Here is a 21341-nt window from a genome sequence, read left to right on the forward strand (position 1 = left end):
GCAGCTGGTTCAGTGGTGGCGATGGTGGCTCGGCGCGACGTGATGCGTTCGGGAGATGCAGAAGACGAAGCGACGGGGTCGGTGAGAGAGGGGAAGCCAACCACCTGAGGGGCGGCAGCAGTGGCGGCAACAGAGGCGTACGTAAGGGCGGGGGTAGGAGCGGGAGCTGTTGAGGGTGTGGAGGCTGGAGAAAGGGTGTAGAGGTGTGGGTATACAGCAGGGGAGGAGATAGGAGGATGGTTAAGCGGAGGAAGGGAAGGGGAGGTGTTAGGAGGGAGGCCAGGAGCGGCACTCCAGGAAGTGACTGTGGGAGAGGGGGAGGTGTAGATGACGGTGGAGGTGGGAGGACTCATTGCAGACGAACGGCGACGGAGAGACGGACGTGCAGCAGGCGGCGGCAGCGGCAGCGGTTACGACGGACGTGCAGCAGGCGGTGGCAGCGGTTACGACGACGGCGATGGACAGCAAGCAGGCAGGCGGACGGATGGCCGAACGAACGAACAGCGACAGCAGCAAGCGGCGGGCACACAGACAGACAGACAGACAGACAAACACAATCTTCGAAGACGGAGATTCCACCCTGAGAGTAGCCCAGGCTTTGCAATCTGACGCTTTCGAAGGAGGGGATCCAACCCTCTAGATGAACTTATACTGCTGCGGTTGGTAGATATGTAGCATAGGTTACCACAAACATTTGTGAATATGAAATATTTTCAACTGAAATAATGTAGAGCTATTGGCGCTTATAGCAATCCCATTAATAAAATGTGTTCAAACAGTTCATATCGCGCAGGAGATGTTAGTTATTTCTGATTTTTCCTTGTGAAACGTCCAAATTCGGAATGGGTGAAGTAGTATGCGAGAGGCTCTCAATCACACTGGTTTCTTGGCGTTGCCGACAGATGGCAGACTGACACATCGCCTTCGTACTCAACACAAAAACTCCAGAGCGCGAAGCAGAATGCCATCCAAGGGTTGGATCCCCTCATTCGAAGGTGTCCGATTGCAAAGCCTGGGCTACTCTCAGGTTGGAATGTCCGTCTTCGAAGTTTGCGTCCGTCTGTCTGTCTGTCTGTCTGTCTGCCCGCCGCTTACTGCTGTAGCTGTTAGTTCGTCCGTCCGTCCGTCGCCGCCGCTACCGCTGCTGCCTGCAGTCAGTCCGTCCGTCCGTCTGTTCGCCGCCGCCGCCTGGACGCCGCCAGCCGGTGCTCGCCGCCGCCGCCGCCAGCCGGTGCTCGCCGCAGCCGTCGCCATCTTCGTCTTCCTCCGTCCTCGCCTTCCTCTGTCTTTGTCTTCGTCTTCGTCTGTCCCCTGTTTGTGTCCTTTCCTTCCGTGCGTTTTTGTTTCTCCCTGACGTCATGTCCACCCCCACCACCACCGCCACCGCTACCACCACCGCCATAGTTTACACTTCCCTTCCACCGCCTCCACCACTATAACGTGGTGTGCCCAGTCCCACCCCCCTTCCTTCCATCCCACCTCTTCTTACTCTCCCTTCGCCCTCGCTCTTTGTCGCCCCCTCTCCAGCTTCTTCCTCCCGCTCCTCTCGATCTGATCCTTTCCCCCCACTCCCCCAGCCTGTCACTGCAGCTCCGGCTAGGGTGGTGCCCCATCGGGCCACTGTCCATTCCCAGCTCTCCCCGTCGCCTTCGCCATCAACGCCGCCACCGCCACCGCCACCGTCATCGTCGCCGTCGCCTTCGCCTTCACCGTCACCGTCACCATCTCCGGCGCCGACTCCAGCCCCGGGACCTGCCACTCCCCGCCACATTCCAGTTGTTCCCATCCCCCACACCTCCTCCGCCGCCGTCAAGCACCCCAGTGGCACTCCTGTCTCGTCTGCTCCAAAAAAGGCTCCGCCTCGTCCCCCTTCCCCCTCGCCTGATGCCATGGATGTCTCCCCGCCCGTCCCTGCCCCCTCCTCCTCCTCCTCTACCCCCTCCTCCTACTGCTACCTCCTCTCCCGTCCGGATCCCTCCCTCCTTGAAGCCTGGAACCTGACCCTCTTCCTCCGCCAGAATTGTCCTGATGCCCCCACTCCCTCCTCACTCCTCGCCGTGATTCGGTACTCATCTCTTCCCCCAGCCCTACCCTCCACACAGACCTCCTTTCCCGCATCCCTGTCACCCGCTTTGGCCCTCATGCCTCTCTCACCCCTGCTCCCTCGCCACCTCCCTCCCGCCAACCCCAACCTCCACGTCGCCCGCCGACCCTTACGGCCGTGATCACTCGGCTCAGTCCAGTGATCACGGAGGAGAAGGTGTTGGCGGAGCTTCAGACCAATCCCCATCTGGAGGTGCGTGCAGTTCGCCGGATCCATAGCGTTGCCAGCCCCACCCGCCTTATACGTGTTTTTTCTGAGCATGCCCCCTCCATAGACCGTCTCCTGAAGGAGGGTGCCCTCCTTTTTAACCAGCGTTATAAGGTTGACCCCTCCCGTTCCCCTCCTCAATCCCTCCGCTGACAAAGGTGCTTGCGGTATAATGCGCACCCAACATCTGAGTGCCGCGAGGCCCCCACCTGCCCGCACTGTAGACAAGCCCCCTTTTTACGGCAGTGCCCCAATCTCCAGTCCCCCCCCCCCCTCCTGTAATACCAGTAACCTCCCTCATCCCACCTACTCCCAGAAGTGTAAGGCCCGACCCCCTCCTACCACTCCTGAACTCACCGTTCCTGTCTGCCCTCTGGACGCCCCCACCCCCCTGGCAACTCCCTTCGCCCACCCCCTACCGCTGAGGACATCATCAGATTCCTCACCATTGTCCTGCAGAATGTTCATCATTTTCAGCGCCCACACACCCTCCAACAGATCTCCCTCGCCGCCCGTTCCGTTTTCCACCTCAAAATGTACGCCACCTACTCGAACAACCAGGCCCATTTCACCTTCTCCCGTCTTGACACCCTCGTTTAAATCCCTGTCATGGCACGGCAGCACTGTATCCTTTTCAACAACATCCGCTCCCTTCCCGCCAACAAGAACCTCTTTCTACAAACCCTTGCCACCCACCGCATGGACGCCTTCCTCCTTAATGAAACCTTCCTCCAACCCCACCACACCATCAACACTTCGCCCTACCTCCTCCACCGCTCCGATAATCCACTCCCAATTGCGCGTGGCGGAGTTGCCATTGGGCACCATCGCCAGATCCCCGTTCGGCTCCAACCTCTCCTTCCCGACCCCACCGAACACCTGATTCTTAGTCTCTTCTTCCCCGGCCTTACCGTTACCTGCGCCACCATCTATGTCCGCCCTAACGCCCCTATTCCCTTCGGCTTCCTCTCCCACATTGACCGCCCAGTTACGGCGGTGGCATCAGTTCCTCTCCTCCCTTCAAGGCGACCTCATCCTCATCCCTCAGCACACCCGTCCCGAATCCAACTCCACTCCTGATGTTATCCTCTCCTCCCCCAACCTCCTTGGCCACATAACGGTGGATGTCCTGGAGCCTATTGGTAGCGACCATCTCCCTGTCCTCCTCACCATTTCAGACGGTCGTCGCCCCCGCCCCGACCCTCGTAATGACCCTCCCCCTAAGTATGTCCATGACTATTCCCGTGCCGACTGGACTGCCTACTGGGATACCCTTTCCACCCAGGTCGATAGCCACCCCTTCACCTACCACCACCCTGACGATGTCACCCATGCCGCCTCCTTTCTCCAGCAGACCTTGTCTGAGGCCGTGGAGGCCCACGTCCCTACTGTCAACATCCACCCCCACCGTCCTACCTTACCCCCACGGGCCGTCCTCCTTCTCCGTGAATCCTGTCGTCTCTACCGTGCTTTCCTCCGAACGCGTGACCCGGACACACTACGACGCCACCGGCAACTCCAGCGACACATTTGTAATTTGCTCGCGGCTAAGAAACGCCGGGACTGGCGACAGACATGCACCCGTTTAAATGCTACCCTACCAATCAACTCGTCCAAGTACTGGTCGGCCTTCCGTCGCTTTACCGGAACTAATCCCTCCCCCTATTATCCTCTTCTCCATGATGATCACCCTTTCCCTGACACCCTTAGTAAGGGCAATCACTTTGCCTCCTACCTCTCCGATGTATTTTCCATCCCCGATGATCCCCGGTTTGATTACTCCCTCTTCCCGGATATCCGCGATCGAACTGACACCTCTGTCCCTCCCCTCGCTCCTGGTTTCCAGTACTTGGACAACATTGCACACACGGAACTCAATGCCCCTATCACTACACAGGATCTCATTGCTACACTCCGCACAAAACGCAACACCGCTCCTGGTCACGATCGTGTCACCTACCGCCACCTTCGTGAAGCTCCTGTCTCTTTCCTCTACACCCTGGCCAGGCTCTACAATGTAGTCCTGTCCACCGGTTACCTCACCCTGCAGCGCTCCCAACACCTTCTCCAATCCCATCTTGACCAGTTCACCACTTGGTGCAACCAGTGTTTGCTCAAGGTCAATCCCTCAAAAACACAGGTGATCATTGTAGGCAAAACCACCCCTTCCATCTGCCTCCTTGATTTCTATCTCACCATCTATGGCCATCCTATCGCCCTCACTCCCACCCTTAAGTACCTTGGCGTCACCCTCGACCGTCGCCTCTCCTGGACTCCCCACCTCCGGACAATCCAAGCCACGGCACGCTTCCGACTCCGTCTCCTCGAGCTCCTTTCCAGCCGTACGTGGGGTCTGGACCCCTCCACCATCCTCCACACCTATAAATCCCTCATCCGCCCTATCCTTTGTTACACCCATCCGGCCTGGATCTCTGCCCCCCCCCCCCTACCTTTTATAAATCCCTCCAAATCCTTGAACGCCATGCTCTCCGCCTCGCCTATTGCATCCGTCTCCCCTCCCCCACGCGGATCCTGTACGATCTCATCCCCTTCCCCCACCTCCTCCTTTTCCTTGAAAGGATACGGATCCTGTACACCTCCCGTAAACTCGATCCTCCTCATCTGCTTATCTCACCCATCGTCTCCCACCCCCGCCCGCTGCTGCACCTGTATTCCCACGTCCCACCCGGTCTCCATCTCTCCACCCTCCTTACCCTCTCCCAAGGTGGCTTCCGCCAACTCCCCCTCCCTGATGATGTCCTCCTCCCCTCCATCTACCCCTCCTATCAACTTTGATCCTCCCCCCCCCACTTCCTGTGTCGTTTCCGTTAGGCACCCTCCCTCCCTTCTCTTTCCTTTTCCTCCGTCCCCTCCCTCCACCCCTCTTCCCGCGGGCTTCCCCTCCCCCTTCCTCCCTTCCCCATATCTCCCCTGCCCGTGGCATCTGCTCTCCCTTGTCCCTCTCCCACCCCCCCCCCCCCTCCTCCTCTCTTGGCAGGTCCCCGGACTCGTACACGGTTAGTGAACATTCGCGCGCTGGAGATCAACGCCTCGTGTTCTGTGTGTGCCTTCATTTTGTGCTTAAGTGGTTCCGTGTTATTCGTTTTGTGCACCTACATTCATGCGTGACAATTTTCGTCTATGTATGTGTTGAAGTGTCTGAACAAATTTTATCTTGGACTCTACGCCCGTGAATGGCTCCATGTATTTTAAGAACTGTTTGTCTCCGTTTATATGTCCACCGTATTTTTTTCTCTAAATGTCTTCATTCGTATCTTTTGTGTTTCTCTGAGGCCCAAGAGCGGCGTAGTATGCTGCTGCTGGCCTGCCTGTACACAGGTTTCAAAATAACAATAAGGAAAACAAAAAAAAAAAAAGAAAACGCAAAATGTTGGTTAAGAGTTTCTTTATTCCGGTAATATTTGGAATTGCATGGAGCAACAGTTCCGTGCCGGTGAAGTAGATGCCAACAATGGGTTGCAGTAATATCTGTAATACATAATTCTGACCACGTACGATTAATCTTCTGCTTGCATAGTCGCATCCCATCTCCGTTACAGCAGTAATTATGTCTTCTAGTTTGCTCTGGAGTCTGGCACATTTGTGTATATCCCTGTCTTCTCCTGTAATTCCCAACAAGCATCTCCACAAGAACGGTATTTGAAGACCACCGGCATATCTCGTCGCTATAAGTCAAAACTGGTAATATTTGCAATATTCGTCTTTCGAACGAATCGGAAACTTAGTTTAGGAAAGCCTATGTCGAATTTAGAGTAAAGCAGGCCAGGTTACTTTTACTTTTCTGTTTATTTTTCTTCTCTGTACAACTTGCAACTTTATCCATTTGCTCCTTGCGTGATAGTTTAGCTTTTTGTATCGAGTTTCAAGCATACTTTCAAACTTTCTGTTTTAGTTTCTTACCTCGACTGCCCTCCACGTGCATGTAGATTAGATGTAAACACAATGCTGTCAGCCAAAGCAGGGTGCTTCACGTACAAATACTTCCCGCGTTTCGTCTCACCCTGTGGAACTCGCGGATTAAGACGAAAAGTGTTGGTTAAATGCTATGAATATATGCTTTCATATCAACTGGTTCGGGATTAGTCTTCCCTCGCTCCAGTATTGAAATCGCAAATTTATCCCTGTCAGTTGTGCTCAGTTTTAGAAATCCAGGCAAGCAGAACACGGCAGGTGGTGTAATGGTGGAGATTCTAACCCAGCCAGCTGCACGTAGTGTAGAGGAGTAACGCGAGAGTGCAGTAGCTGCCCGCATTGCAGAGTACCCGGAGTCGCATAGTACGCACTGCCACCAACAGATGGCATGCGCGAGCTGCAAAGTGTACAGCTTTGTATGGGGAATGTACGGCCAACTTGCAAGTGGCACTGAACTCCTGGGGATATATTGGCTTCTGCAGCATGATTCGCCGTGTATATTTAAGAAGTGCACTCTGCCGTCTAATGCACTGCTAAAACTGATCTGTGGCATGTTAGATATTTAGCAATAAACTTTAGCGAAATGAGTCGAAAAGCATTTGTTGTGGCAAGTATGAAACAGGTTTTCCTTGCTATTCTTTATTAAGAGCGAAACCAGATTTCGCAGTTCTTGTTGCGGTATCAAGTTTGAAAGCCTGTAGCGTAATTAGCATTAATTTAGTCCTATCCAATAGTCAGCAGGAGACAAGGGAACCAATATTATTCCACAGGTGCAAGGAAAATGCTATCGTTAATTTTAAGCTCTATATCGACTTCTTGTTCCTGCTACTTGGTACTACGAAAATACGAACAATGTATCTTTTTCTTTAATACGAAGTGAAGCATTGGATTCAAATATATATGCAAGGTTCCTTAGTAAATAGAACTGATAAACGTTCCTATACGATTACGCATGCCTTTTATTTTTGTCAGATCTATCCCGTAAAATGTTGCGTGCAAATTGTTCTATGGCATTAGAAGAATGATTATGAAAAGAAAAAAACTGTTCAAACAAAACTAGGCCTACGATAAGAAGGAGCATGTAGGAAACAGTAACAATTGTACAAGCCTTAATACAATTCATTTTAGCAACCAGGTTGCAATTGTAATAATAGTCTCCTGGTAACAATTATTACTGAATAGTAGGTCATAGGTTCGATATTTGCACAGCGCATAATTTTTTTTTTACTTTTTGTACATTATATTGTGTGGAACAAACTACAATTTATTATTATGAACATCCTAAATATAAGTTTAAACCATAATGTACAGTCAATGAGGTCAAATTTTTTACCAGTCATTATGACTTTGTACGGCACCACTCACTATTTCTCATTTAGTATGCTAACAGTGGAAGCTTTCTCTCTTTAAGATTTCTGTTTTGTAGTTAAATTACCATAGAACCAAACTGTTAGCTCTTCTGACTTTTTTGATATTCGAATGGATTGGAAACTAAGTAACAGAAATGTAGAAAGACAAAAGGCCAGAAATGAATAAATTTAACTGAATGGTTAAGTACAGTTCCTGCAACCTTTCCCATTGTGACTAAAATCAACCCCCAAAACAAGAAAATGTATAAGGACTTATGCTGCAGTGGTCAGATATTGAGATTAAAATAACAGGCCTGGAGGTGCTCCTGATAGTAGGAGCATGAAATTAGCTGAATTAGCAGAAACGTGCTCACAATCACAGGAAACTTACAACCAATAACAGAACATGGTTCTGGGTTTGCTGATGGATTTGCTCACCAAATTTAAATTAATTTTTGAATATGGCTTTCAAATAAATGATTGACATTACACTGTATGATGGTAAACCATATGCTGGAAAGTCACTGCAGCAGATATATAAGGCAAGTTTTTTAAATAAGTTGCATTTCTAGGACCAAGAAAGGAATAAAGAAATAGGTTTTGGCCAGAAACCTAAAATGGAGTTTTGTACTGTGAAGACAGTGTATTAACAGAAAAGATAAATCTTACCCAATATCTGTAAACAGAAAGGGGATTGGTGCATTATAGCAGTGAACATCTATACTAAGTATCTGAAAATATTTGAGGGAATGTATTTACTATATAGTATTACTGAAAGTGTTGTTCAACTTTTAAGACAATATGTGCACTGTGACAACATAAATAGTAAAGAGACTGGTGCTCATCATCACACACCACGTTACAAGTGGCTCGTCAACTTCCTCAGCACACTTATCCTCATCTTCACTTACAAATTACCCCACTAATTCTGCCAGGAATCTACTGTCTTAATTCTCATTATCAGTGGTAGAAATAAAGAATTAAGAAAGAGTAATAATCATCAGTGCTGTTTTCAGTTATGATGGTGCTGATACTGGATTTTTTCAGAAGACCATTGAAAACAGATTTTCTAAAGCATCTTGTGCAAATCTACTTGTCAGCAGAAATTTAAAATTCTTCTCATTCACGAATGTGTCCTGCAATTCCAAAATACCTACAGTTGACAAAACTACAAAGACTGAACTGGTTTCCAGGCACCCTTCAGACCAATTTTCAAGTTTTGAAATAAACACAGAGTGTCCTCCAGATGACAGAGAGCCTCACTGTATGTTTGTTCATCAGAACGACTCAGAGCCATAACTGGAGCTCTACATGTCATGAGGCGAAACCACTTATGAACGTGCTTTAGAAACCGTGCTGTGGTTAAATCATTTTTCTGCAGTTTCTCTGTCCTGGCACCATACTCAATGGCTGCTGCAGTCTGGCTGATAATTAGGGCAGTAGCCAAGCCAACTTTCATTTTATCATAAAGGTTTGGCATCAAACACCTCTCATACAGTTGTGGTGCCAGTTTAAGACTTAAACCACTGTCTATCTCAAGTGACTGCTTTACACGATTTATATGTACCTCATTACAAGGTAGATATCGTTCCTTGACAACATTTTGTGAAAGGAAGACTTATTGCCCGGTGACTAAGTGGTTCCTCATATTTTCAAAAAGTGTGGTGTATATCTGAGGAAAATTAGCTTCCTGTTATCATCACAAGGATACTGGCAAAAATTGACTAATTTTGAAAACCTGCCAACAACAATTTCAAATTCTCACCATACAGCTCGATTTTGCCCTCCCGTATCTGACACGATGCAGTGAACATTGATACCGAGTGCCTCAGATTCACTAAATGCTTATAGTGATGTTTTTGACATGAGAACTGGAAAAAGATGGCCTGTGTAATGGTAACCTATTGTTTGTTTCCATTTTCAGGTAATACCACACAGCATAACAAGTAATGCTCCAATCATATTCCAATGATGGAATGATACGACCCTCATCCATGAGGAGAGGAGCACATTTTTCATCTGGCAGCATGAGGTCAAACTTAACTTTCAGGAAAACTCATTAGCTCCCTCAGCACATCAGGTCTAAATTTTACATTCTGTAGCAAACATCTCGGGGTTCTGCCTGAAGGAAACGGAAATTTATTTTCTACCATGTACTACCACAAGCTAGTCTAATTCTCAGCCCTTTCCACTGACCATTTGCTACCTTTAGATGTCCCCTTTGTTAATACTACACACCGATCTGCACCAAATAAACCATGCAGGCTGGCAAGAAAGTTGTCTTATTCTAAACACACTCATGTCTCCCCCCTTTCTGAAAGAAGTTGGGTTTTCTCTTCAAAGCTAAAATTTCAGCCCGAAGCTGTTGTACTAGGTTCTTCAGAGTGGTGACTTCATCTCCTGTTGCGTCCAGATTCTCTGGAGGACTGATGTCACTGGTCACATTTGAAGGCTCTCCAACCTCTGGAACACAAATTTGCAATATTACAATCTTCAAAAATGAAAAAGTATTTAATACTATAATATGCTTTCAAGCAGCCAGAAATTGTTTCTCAATAGGATGTGGTATGTGATTTAAAGATTCATCATCATCATCATCATTTAAGACTGATTGTGCCTTTCAGCGTTCAGTCTGGAGCATAGCCCCCCTTATAAAATTCCTCCATGATCCCCTATTCAGTGCTAACATTGGTGCCTCCTCTGATGTTAAACCTATTACTTTGAAATCATTCTTAACCGAATCCAGGTACCTTCTCCTTGGTCTGCCCCGACTCCTCATACCCTCTTCTGCTGAACCCATGAGTCTCTTGGGTAACCTTGCTTCTCCCATGTGTATAACATGACCCCACCATCTAAGCCTGTTCGCCCTGACTGCTACATCTATAGAGTTCATTCCCAGTTTTTCTTTGATTTCCTCATTGTGGACACCCTCCTGCCATTGTTCCCATCTACTAGTACCTGCAATCATCCTAGCTACTTTCATATCCGTAACCTCAACCTTGTTGATAAGGTAACCTGAATCCACCCAGCTTTCGCTCCCATACAACAAAGTTGGTCGAAAGATTGAACGGTGCACAGATAACTTAGTCTTGGTACTGACTTCCTTCTTGCAGAAGAGAGTAGATTGTAGCTGAGCGCTCACTGCATTAGCTTTGCTACACCTCATTTCCAGTTCTTTCACTATGTTGCCATCCTGTGAGAAAATGCATCCTAAGTACTTGAAACTGTCCACCTGTTCTAACTTTATTCCTCCTATTTGGCACTCAATCCGTTTATATTTCTTTCCCACTGACATTACTTTCGTTTTGGAGATGCTAATCTTCATACCATAGTCCTTACATTTCTGATCTAGCTCTGAAATATTACTCTGCAAACTTTCAATCGAATCTGCCATCACAACTAAGTCATCCGCATATGCAAGACTGCTTATTTAGTGTCCACATATCTTAATCTCACCCAGCCAGTCTATTGTTTTCAACATATGATCCATAAATAATATGAACAACAGTGGAGACAGGTTGCAGCCTTGTCTTACCCCTGAAACTACTCTGAACCATGAACTCAGGTTACCGTCAACTCTAACTGCTGCCTGACTATCCATGTAAAGACCTTTAATTGCTTGCAAAAGTTTGCCTCCTATTCCATAATCTCGTAGAACAGACAATAACTTCCTCCTAGGAACCCGGTCATATGCCTTTTCTAGATCTATAAAGCATGGATACAATTCCCTGTTCCACTCATAACACTTCTCCATTATTTGCCGTAAGCTAAAGATCTGGTCCTGACAACCTCTAAGAGGCCTAAACCCACACTGATTTTCATCCAATTGGTCCTCAACTAATACTCACACTTTCCTTTCAACAATACCTGAGAAGATTTTACCCACAACGCTGATTAAAGAGATACCTTTGTAGTTGTTACAATCTTTTCTGTTTCCATGTTTAAAGATTGGTGTGATTACTGCTTTTGTCCAGTCTGATCGAACCTGTCCCGACTCCCAGGCCATTTCAATTATCCTGTGTAGCCATTTAAGACCTGACATTCCACTGTATTTGATGCGATCCGACTTAATTTCATCCACCCCAGCTGCTTTATTGCACTGCAATCTATTGACCATTTTCTCCACTTCCTCAAACGTGATCCTATTTCCATCATCATTCCTATCCCATTCTACCTCGAAATCTGAAACATTACTGATTGTATTTTCACCTACATTGAGCAACTCTTCAAAATATTCCCTCCATCTGCCCAAGGCATCCACAGGATTCACCAGCAGTTTTCCCGACCTGTCCAAAATACTTGTCATTTCCTTCTTACCTCCCTTTCGAAGACTGCTAATTACACTCCAGAATGGTTTTCCAGCAGCTTGACCCAATGTCTCCAACCTGTTTCCAAAGTCTTCCCAAGATTTCTTCTTGGATGCTGCAATTATCTGTTTGGCTTTGTTTCTTTCTTCAACATAACTTTCTCTGTCTACCTGAGTTCTAGTATGTAGCCATTTTTTATACGCCTTCTTTTTCCTTTTACAGGCTGCCTTGACTGTGTCATTCCACCAAGCTGTTTGCTTCATCCTACCTTTACACACTACTGTTCCAAGACATTCTTTGGCCACTTCTAGTACTGTGTCCCTGTACCTTGTCCATTCCTTTTCCAGTGACTGCAATTGACTACATTCAACTAACTGGTACCTTTCTGAGATCACGGTCATGTACTTGTGTCTGATTTCCTTATCCTGAAGGTTCTCCACTCTTATCCTCCTACACATGGACCTCACCTCCTGCACTTTCGGCCTCACAATATCAATTTCATTGCAGATTAAATAGTGATCAGTGTCATCAAAGAATCCCCTGAATACACGTGTGTCCCTCACAGCCTTCCTGAATTCCTGATCTGTTAGTATATAGTCAATGACAGATCTGGTTCCCCTGCTTTCCCACATATACTGGTGAATGTTCTTATGTTTAAAAAAGGAGTTTGTGATTACTAAGCCCATACTGGCACAGAAATCCAAGAGTTGCTTCCCGCTCCTGTTGGCCTCCATATCCTCTCCAAATTTACCCATAACCTTTTCATACCCTTCTGTTCGATTTCCAATCCTGGCGTTAAAATCACCCATGAGCAGAACACTGTCCTTGTCCTTTACTCTATCAACTACATCACTGAGTGCCTCATAAAAACTGTCCATCTTATCTTGATCAGTCCCTTCACAATGCGAATATACTGACACAATCCTAATTTTCTTGCTAGACACTGTCAAATCTATCCACATCAGTCGTTCGTTTACATACCTTATTGCAACTACACTGGGTTCCATTTCTTTCCTGATGTAAAGCCCTACACCCCATTGTGCTATTCCTGCTTTGACTCCTGACAAGTAGACCTTGTATTCTCCCACTTCCTCTTCTTTCTCACCCCTTACCCGAATGTCACTAACAGCTAAAACATCCAGCCCCATCTTACTTGCAGCCTCTGCCAGCTCTACCTTCTTCCCAGAGTAGCCCCCATTGATATTAATAGCTCCCCATCTCATTACCATTTGTTTGCCAAGTCGTATCTTAGGAGTCCCTGGTTTGTCAGTTAGAGGTGGGACTCCATCACCTCCAAAGGTCCGAGGCATTTTGCTCTGATTGTTGCCAGCATCATATTTAAAGTACCAGGGAAGCAGGTTGCTAGCCTTACTTGCCCCGAGTCCCATTGGGTTTTACCCCTAACGGCTTAGGGACTAACCGGTGAATTTGGTAGTCTTTGCCGTATGAGCACAAAGGTGACCACGACTCAGAATATGTCCGAGATGCCCAGCCTTATTCCAAAGTAACTGGTATCCCGACTGTCGGGACCACTTACTTGGCCACTCATACGTTGCCCGTGGTTCATGAACTAGGACATGACTACAGGAACCCACACCATGAACCATTAAAGATTCATAAGATGCCAAAATCTTAGTTTCAAGGGACAGAGGCAACTCTGTGACAATATGAGTGGTAAAATTCCAGGTGGGCTCTTTTTGTTGTTGTTGTTGTGGTCTTCAGTCCTGAGACTGGTTTGATGCAGCTCTCCATGCTACTCTATCCTGTGCAAGCTTCTTCATCTCCCAGTACCTACTGCCACCTAGATCCTTCTGAATCTGTTTAGTGTATTCATTCTTGTTCTCCCTCTATGATTTTTACTCTCCACGCTGTCCTCCAATACTAAATTGGTGATCCCTTAGATTAGATTAGATTAATACTAGTTCCATGGATCACGAATACGATATTTCGTAATGATGTGGAACGAGTCAAATTTTCTAATACATGACATAATTAAGTTAATTTAACAACATAGTTAAGTTAATATAACAACTTTTTTGTTTGGTTTTTTTCTTTTTTTTTTCTTAATTTATATCTAAAAATTCTTCTATGGAGTAGAAGGAGTTGTCATGCAGAAATTCTTTTAATTTCTTCTTAAATACTTGTTGGTTATCTATCAGACTTTTGATACTATTTGGTAAGTGACCAAAGACTTTAGTGGCAGTATAATTCACCCCTTTCTGAGCCAAAGTTAGATTTAATCTTGAATAGTGAAGATCATCCTTTCTCCTAGTACTGTAGTTATGCACACTGCTATTACTTTTGAATTGGGTTTGGTTGTTAATAACAAATTTCATAAGAGAGTACATATACTGAGAAGCTACTGTGAATATCCCTAGATCCTTAAATAAATGTCTGCAGGATGATCTTGGGTGGACTCCAGCTATTATTCTGATTACACGCTTTTGCGCAATAAATACTTTATTCCTCAGTGATGAATTACCCCAAAATATGATGCCATATGCAAGCAATGAGTGAAAATAGGCATAGGAAGCTAATTTACTAAGATGGTTATCACCAAAATTTGCAATGACCCTTATTGCATAAGTAGCTGAACTCAAACGTTTCAGCAGATCATCAATGTGTTTCTTCCAATTTAATCTCTCATCAATGGACACACCTAAAAATTTTGAATACTCTACCTTAGCTATATGCTTCTGATTAAGGTCTATATTTATTAATGGTGTCATACCATTTACTGTACAGAACTGTATGTACTGTGTCTTATCAAAATTCAGTCCGTTTACAAGAAACCACTTAGTAATTTTCTGAAAGACATTATTGACAATTTCATCAGTTAATTCTTGTTTGTCAGGTGTGGTTACTATACTTGTATCATCAGCAAAGAGAACTAACTTTGCTTCTTCATGAATATAGAATGGCAAGTCATTAATATATATTAAGAACAACAAAGGACCCAAGACCGACCCTTGTGGAACCCCATTCTTGATAGTTCCCCAGTTTGAGGAATGTGCTGATCTTTGCATATTATGAGAACTGCTTATTTCAACTTTCTGCAATCTTCTGGTTAGGTACAAATTAAACCATTTGTGGACTGTCCCAGTCATGCCACAATACTTGAGCTTGTCTAGCAGAATTTCATGATTTACACAATCAAAAGCCTTTGAGAGATCACAAAAAAATCCCAATGGGTGGTGTTCGGTTATTCAGATCATTCAAAATTTGATTGATGAAAGCATATATGGCATTTTCTGTTGAAAAACCTTTCTGAAAACCAAACTGACATTTTGTTAGTAGTTCATTTTTACAGATATGTGAAGCTACTTCTGAATACATTACTTTCTGAAAATTTTTGGATAAAGCTGTTAGAAGGGAGATTGGATGGTAATTGTTGACATCAGATCTATCCCCTTTTTTATGTAAAGGTATAACAATAGCATATTTCAGTCTATCAGGGAAAATGCTCTGTTCCAGAGAGCTATTACACAGGTGGCTGAGAATCTTACTTATCTTTCAAGAACAAGCTTTTAGTATTTTGCTGGAAATGCTATCAATTCCATGTGAGATTTTGCTTTTAAGCAAGTTTACTATTTTCCTAATTTCAGAGGGAGAAGTGGGTGAGATTTCAATTGTATCAAATTGCATAGGTATAGCCTCTTCCATTAACAGCCTAGCATCTTCTAATAAAGATGCCTCAGAACATGTCCTACCAACTGATCCCTTCTTCTAGTCAAGTTGTGCCACAAACTTCTCTTCTCCCCAATCCTATTCAATACCTTCTCATTAGTTATGTGAACTACCCATCTAATATTCAGCATTCTTCTGTAGCACCACATTTCGAAAGCGTCTATTCTCTTCTTGTCTAAACTATTTATCGTCCATGTTTCACTTCCATACATGGCTACACTCCATACAAATACTTTCAGAAACGACTTCCTGACACTTAAATCTATACTCGATGTTAACAAATTTCTCTTCTTCAGAAACGCTTTCCTTGCCGTTCCCAGTCTACATTTCATATCCTCTCTACTTCGAACAACATGAGTTATTTTGCTCCCCAAACAGCAAAACTCGTTTACTACTTTAAGTGTCTCGTTTGCTAATCTAATACCCTCAGCATCACCCTACTTAATTCAACTACATTCCATTATCCTCGTTTTGCTTTTGTTGATGTTCATCTTATATCCTCCTTTCAAGACACTATCCATTCCATTCAACTGCTCTCCCAAGTCCTTCGCTGTCTCTGACAGAATTACAATGTCATCGGCAAACCTCAAAGTTTTTATTTCTTCTCCATGTCATTACTTTTCCATTTCATAGTATTAAGAGCCCACCTCAGGAATATGGAAAAGTAATGCCATATACTAAAGTGAAATTGTAGGCGACCAATTATGTTTAATTCCCAATAAACACTACCACAGTGTTTAAAAAAATCCTTAGCTCTTTGCTAAGGCACCAAAGAAATCTGACAGCACTGTAATTTAACAGACCTTCACTATACAACAGTTCAATAGTAACAGAGCTTGTGAGGCCTGAATACTTAAAATTACAAGAGCTGTGAAGCCAGTCGTACTTCCTGATTTGGGTTGTAGCGCGGAATACAGTTAAGTGCAAGTAAATATTATTTACAATAAAAGATTAAATAATGATCAATCTGAACCACAACATTAGACATCTTAGCACCTGTTGTGCCACGTATTGCCAACAAATGTAAAGCTCTGTATACAGAGTTAAAAAAAGGTACAGAAAAGCCACAGGCTAAAACGCGTGAGAAAAGATGTATTTCATCAGATACCAATAGAAGTGGACTGTGTATGTAAGAGATGTGGTCGTGCTCGCTAAATTAACTTGTGACAAAGTATTTTGTTCCCGCCACCAACAGACACTGGACGTGCCAGTTTGAAAAATATACAGCTGTTGTAAATGAAATGTTTGAGTCTGTTTCTGTACACAACTGAGAGTTTAAATGAGAGTATTAAATATAACTTCAAAAGAAGAAACTATTATATTATTTTGAGCTTTTCCTCATTACAGAGGCTTATCTCGAACATAATAATTTACTTGGAAATTACAATACAAACAATCAATGTTCTTAAACTATATTCTCAAAATATTCCTCCAGGTGTTTCGATCTTGTGTGTCTTCTTCATCAGCACCCATTCTCCTCATTGTGTGCTGTACATTTTGGAGCCAGGTGGTCATAGGTCGTCGTCTTCTTCTTCTCCCCTCCGGTTCCCACTCCATTATCAATTTTGGTATTCTGGTTTTCTCCATTCGACATACATGCCCGTACCACTGTAATTTCTTCGTGTCCATTACGTCACATATTCTTTCTTTTATTTCCATTCTCCTTATTACTTCGGTGTTCCTTATCTTTTCTTTCCTGGAGATTCCTGCTAATCTTCTCCAAAAGTCCATCTCTGGAGCTTGTAATTTTTTAATGTGCTTCATGTTAATTGTCCAGGTCTCCGTTCCATACAGAACCACACTCTCCAATATGGATTTGTATATTAATTTTTTAGTTCTGCTCATTACATTCCTGCTCCATAAGACTTGAGTTAAGCATCCCAATGACCCTCCATCCGCTACTAATTCTTTTATTGATTTCTGACCCTGATTTTCCCTCCATTTCTAAAATGGATCCCAAATAACAGACAGTGTTTATCTTTCTGATTTTCTTTCCTTCAATGTATAGCTCATCTGAATCATTAGTCAAGTATTCTGTTTTTTGGTAATTAATCTTCAAACCCCAAGTTTTGTATGCTACTGTTAGTTGATTGCACATATAGTTAGCATCCTCCCCATCTTGTGCTACGACTACTTGATCATCAGCAAATAATAAATGAAGTAGATAAACTCCTTCTCTTACTTGTAAAGAAGAAACTCTAAGCTATGTATTTACAACAACTATTAAAAAGTAAATGTTTATTGTACTCAATTGACAAAGTATTTACTACGACAACTTCTACGATACAAGTAGGCCCACTGTTTGCAAGCATAATGCTGTGAAGGGAAATTCTGTGTGTCCTACTGATCAAAACAACAAGTGTGAACCGTTAGCAGTTACACAAGATATTCACAGTACTGCAATTCAGCAGCGTGTGACAGCATGACATATATAAAAAGCTATTGAAGTAGTGAATGTTATTTTCCAGTTACCAGTATCCTCAGTTGGTTGGGCCAACAGGTTTCTCTCAGAAGGAGCTTTACATCCCACTGGTGGCTTATGATGACAAAAAATGGTTGTCACAGCATTTGGTTTAAGTTTTACCACTCCACAAGCTCTGTTGGTTTCAAACTGGTCTGGAGTGAAGTGATTCTGGTAAACAGAAACAGTACTATCAGCCAATTTAATTACCAACTTCATTATTTAAGCGATATAAAAATTTCAAAACTGTATGTTATAACTATATTTTATAATATAAAATATATAAATCTGCAATATCAATAGATCTGAGCACACATTACTAAAACTACATGCAGCGCAAGGTGGTCAGAGGCCTGTGAATTAGGTACAGTAGCTATACACAAACACTGTCGTTCTAATCAATCTCTCAGCTTCTAACTGCAAAATAATTGAAAAAAATTTTATTTTACATGAGATAACTAACATCTTTTAGGTAATGTATCTTTGTTTAAGTTTAATTTTCATGAGATTTAGGTTTCCTGTGTAACAACATATATTGTATGATGCACATAGTCCAAGTCTACCTATAGTCTATTCAAAATTACTTTAGTATATACAGCTGCGACAGAAGAAGGGGGGGGGGGGAGGGAGGGATGATGATGGTGATGATGATTGGTTTGTCGGGCACTTAACTGCGCGGTTATCAGCACCCGTACAAATTCCCGACTTTTGCTCACTCCAAACTCTCCACTTTCATGAATGATGATGAAATGTTCAGGACAACACAAACACCCAGTCATCTCGAGACAGGTGAAAATCCTTGACCCCGCCGGGAATCGAACCTGGGACCCCATGCTCGGGAAGCGAGAACACGACCGCAAGACCACGAGCTGTAGATAGGGGGAGGGAACAAGGTCAGGTTACAGTTGGAAGGAAGGGTAGATGTCAGGGCGAAGTTCAACATCCGAAAGGGGGCGGTGCTGGAAATTGCCTTGACGAAGGAGATGGAGGGTGTGGAGGTGCAGAGAGAGAGGATTTTTTTGTTGTGGTTTTAGGGCGCACAACTACAGTGGTCATTAGCGCCCAGACTAAATTATGAATGCACTGCGAGGCACAAGGTTAAAACAGCAACTAAAAAGGACAACACTATAAAAGGCACATTAACAGGCAAGGGAAGAAAAGAAAACAGCATGATCAAATCTCCTCAGACAAGTTTGTCAAGTGGATAAAACGAAGAATGTGAGCACCTGCTCCTGGGTCATCCGCTAAATTTCACCCAGAGTACACGGCAGGCCGAGATCAATGCACAGTGTATTAAAATTCGGACAGGACATTAAAATGTGGCGCACCATCAGCAATTGCGCACACGGGCAGAACAGCACTGAGGCAGCCGTCAGCAGATGGCAGTGGCTGAACCGGCAGTGTCCAACCCGTAACCGGGCGAAAACGACCTCCTCCCACCGAGAAGGGCGTGAAGAGGTCGTCCGAGCTGCGGGGAGAGGTTTCGAGGCCCGAAGCTTGTTTCCAGTAAGTGGAGACTAATTGGCATGCCACAGTGATAAAATGTGTTGACAAATGACCCTGCTACAATCTGACAAAGGGACACAACGAGAAGCTGTCCGAGGCTGGAGGACCGCAGCCTCGGCCGCAGCAACTGCAGCTTCGTTCCCAGGGATACCGGCACGGCCAGGAACCCACATAGAGGTAACCGGAGAACCGTCGTCTGCCAGCTGCCGAAGAGAGCGCCGGATCCGGCGCACGAAAGGGTGAACCAGATACGGATCACTGAGGCTCTGGATGGCGCTCAGGGAATCGGAGCAGATGACATAAGCAGAATGTCAGTGGCGGCGGATGTAAAGAACGGCCTGGTAGAGGGCAAATAGCTCAGCTGTGAAGGCCGAACAATGTCCATGGAGCCGGTATTTGAAACTGTGTGTCCCGACAATAAAAGAACACTAGACACCGTCATTGGTCTTAGAGCCATCTGTATAAATGAAGATCGTATTAATGAACTTCGGACGAAGTTCGACAAACTGGGAGCGGTATTCCGAAGCTGGGGTAACCTCCTTTGGGAGCGAGCCAAGGTCAAGGTGAACGCGAACCTGAGCCTGGAGCCAAGGTGGCGTTTGGCTCTCGCCCACTCTAAAGGTGGCAGGGAGTGGAAAATCAAGTTGCTGAAGGAGGCAACGAAAGCGAACTCCAGGGGGTAGCAGGGCAGATACATACAACCCATATTGACGGTCGAGAGAGTCGTCAAAAAAGGAACGATAAGACGGGTGGTCGGGCATTGACAGTAGCCGACAGGCCTACCGACAAAGCAGTATAACGTGCCGGTAGCATGAAGACTCTCGACGGGACTAGTATAGAACGCTCCGATCGCAAGACGTAACCCCCGATGTTGTATAGAGTTGAGGCGGCGTAAGATGGACGGACGTGCAGAGGACTACACAAAGCTCCCATAATCCAGCTTTGAGTGGACGATCGACCAATATAGGTGAAGTAGGACGGTTCGATCCGCTCCCCACGACGTACCACTGAGAACACGGAGGACATTTAGGGAACGGGTACACCGGGCAGCCAAATATGACACATGTGGAGACCAGCTAACTTTCCTGTCAAATGTAAGACCTAAAAATTTTGTTGTCTCCACGAATGGAGCACAACAGGACCGAGATGTAAGGACAGTGGGAGAAACTCTTTGTAGTGCCAGAAGTTGATACAGACCGTCTTCTCGGCAGAAAAACGGAAGCCGCTGGCGACACTCCTGGAGTAAAGACGGTCAAGATAAGGCTGAAGACAGCACTCCAGGAAACATATACGCTGCGCACTGCAATAGATGGTAAAATCGTCCACGAAAAGGGAGGCTGATACATCAGCTGGGAGGCAACCCATTATTGGATCGATCGCTATGGCGAAGAGAGCGACGCTCAAAACAGAGCCCTGTGGCACCCCATTCTCCTGGCGAAAGGTGTCTGACAGGACAGAACCCACACATGCTGTAGTATACAGAGAAGCTGCAGCATTAGAAAATTGCAGCGAAATGCAGGAAGATCTGCAGCGGATAGGCACTTGGTGCAGGGAGTGGCAACTGACCCTTAACATAGACACATGTAATGTATTGCGAATACATAGAAAGAAGGATCCTTTATTGTATGATTATATGGTAGCGGAACAAACACCGGGAGCAGTTACTTCTGTAAAATATCTGGGAATATGCGTGCAGAACGATTTGAAGTGGAATGATCATATAAAATTAATTGTTTGTAAGGCGGGTGCCAGTTTGAGATTCATTGGGAGAGTCCTTAGAAAATGTA

The 21341-nt window shown here is 45.1% G+C and overlaps 1 long non-coding RNA gene across 1 annotated transcript in view; it reads right to left on the reverse strand.

Annotated features, from left to right (window-relative positions):
* The window catches only part of LOC126213601 (uncharacterized), a 100206-nt gene that overhangs the window by 32176 nt on the left and 46689 nt on the right, over positions 1–21341 (reverse strand). The window contains exon 2 of the long non-coding RNA XR_007541271.1: positions 9161–9331. This is a non-coding gene — a long non-coding RNA (uncharacterized LOC126213601). The remainder of the gene's footprint in view (positions 1–9160; positions 9332–21341) is intronic.

Source organism: Schistocerca nitens, chromosome 11, assembly GCF_023898315.1.
Source record: "Schistocerca nitens isolate TAMUIC-IGC-003100 chromosome 11, iqSchNite1.1, whole genome shotgun sequence".
In the NCBI taxonomy this organism is placed as follows: domain Eukaryota; kingdom Metazoa; phylum Arthropoda; class Insecta; order Orthoptera; family Acrididae; genus Schistocerca; species Schistocerca nitens.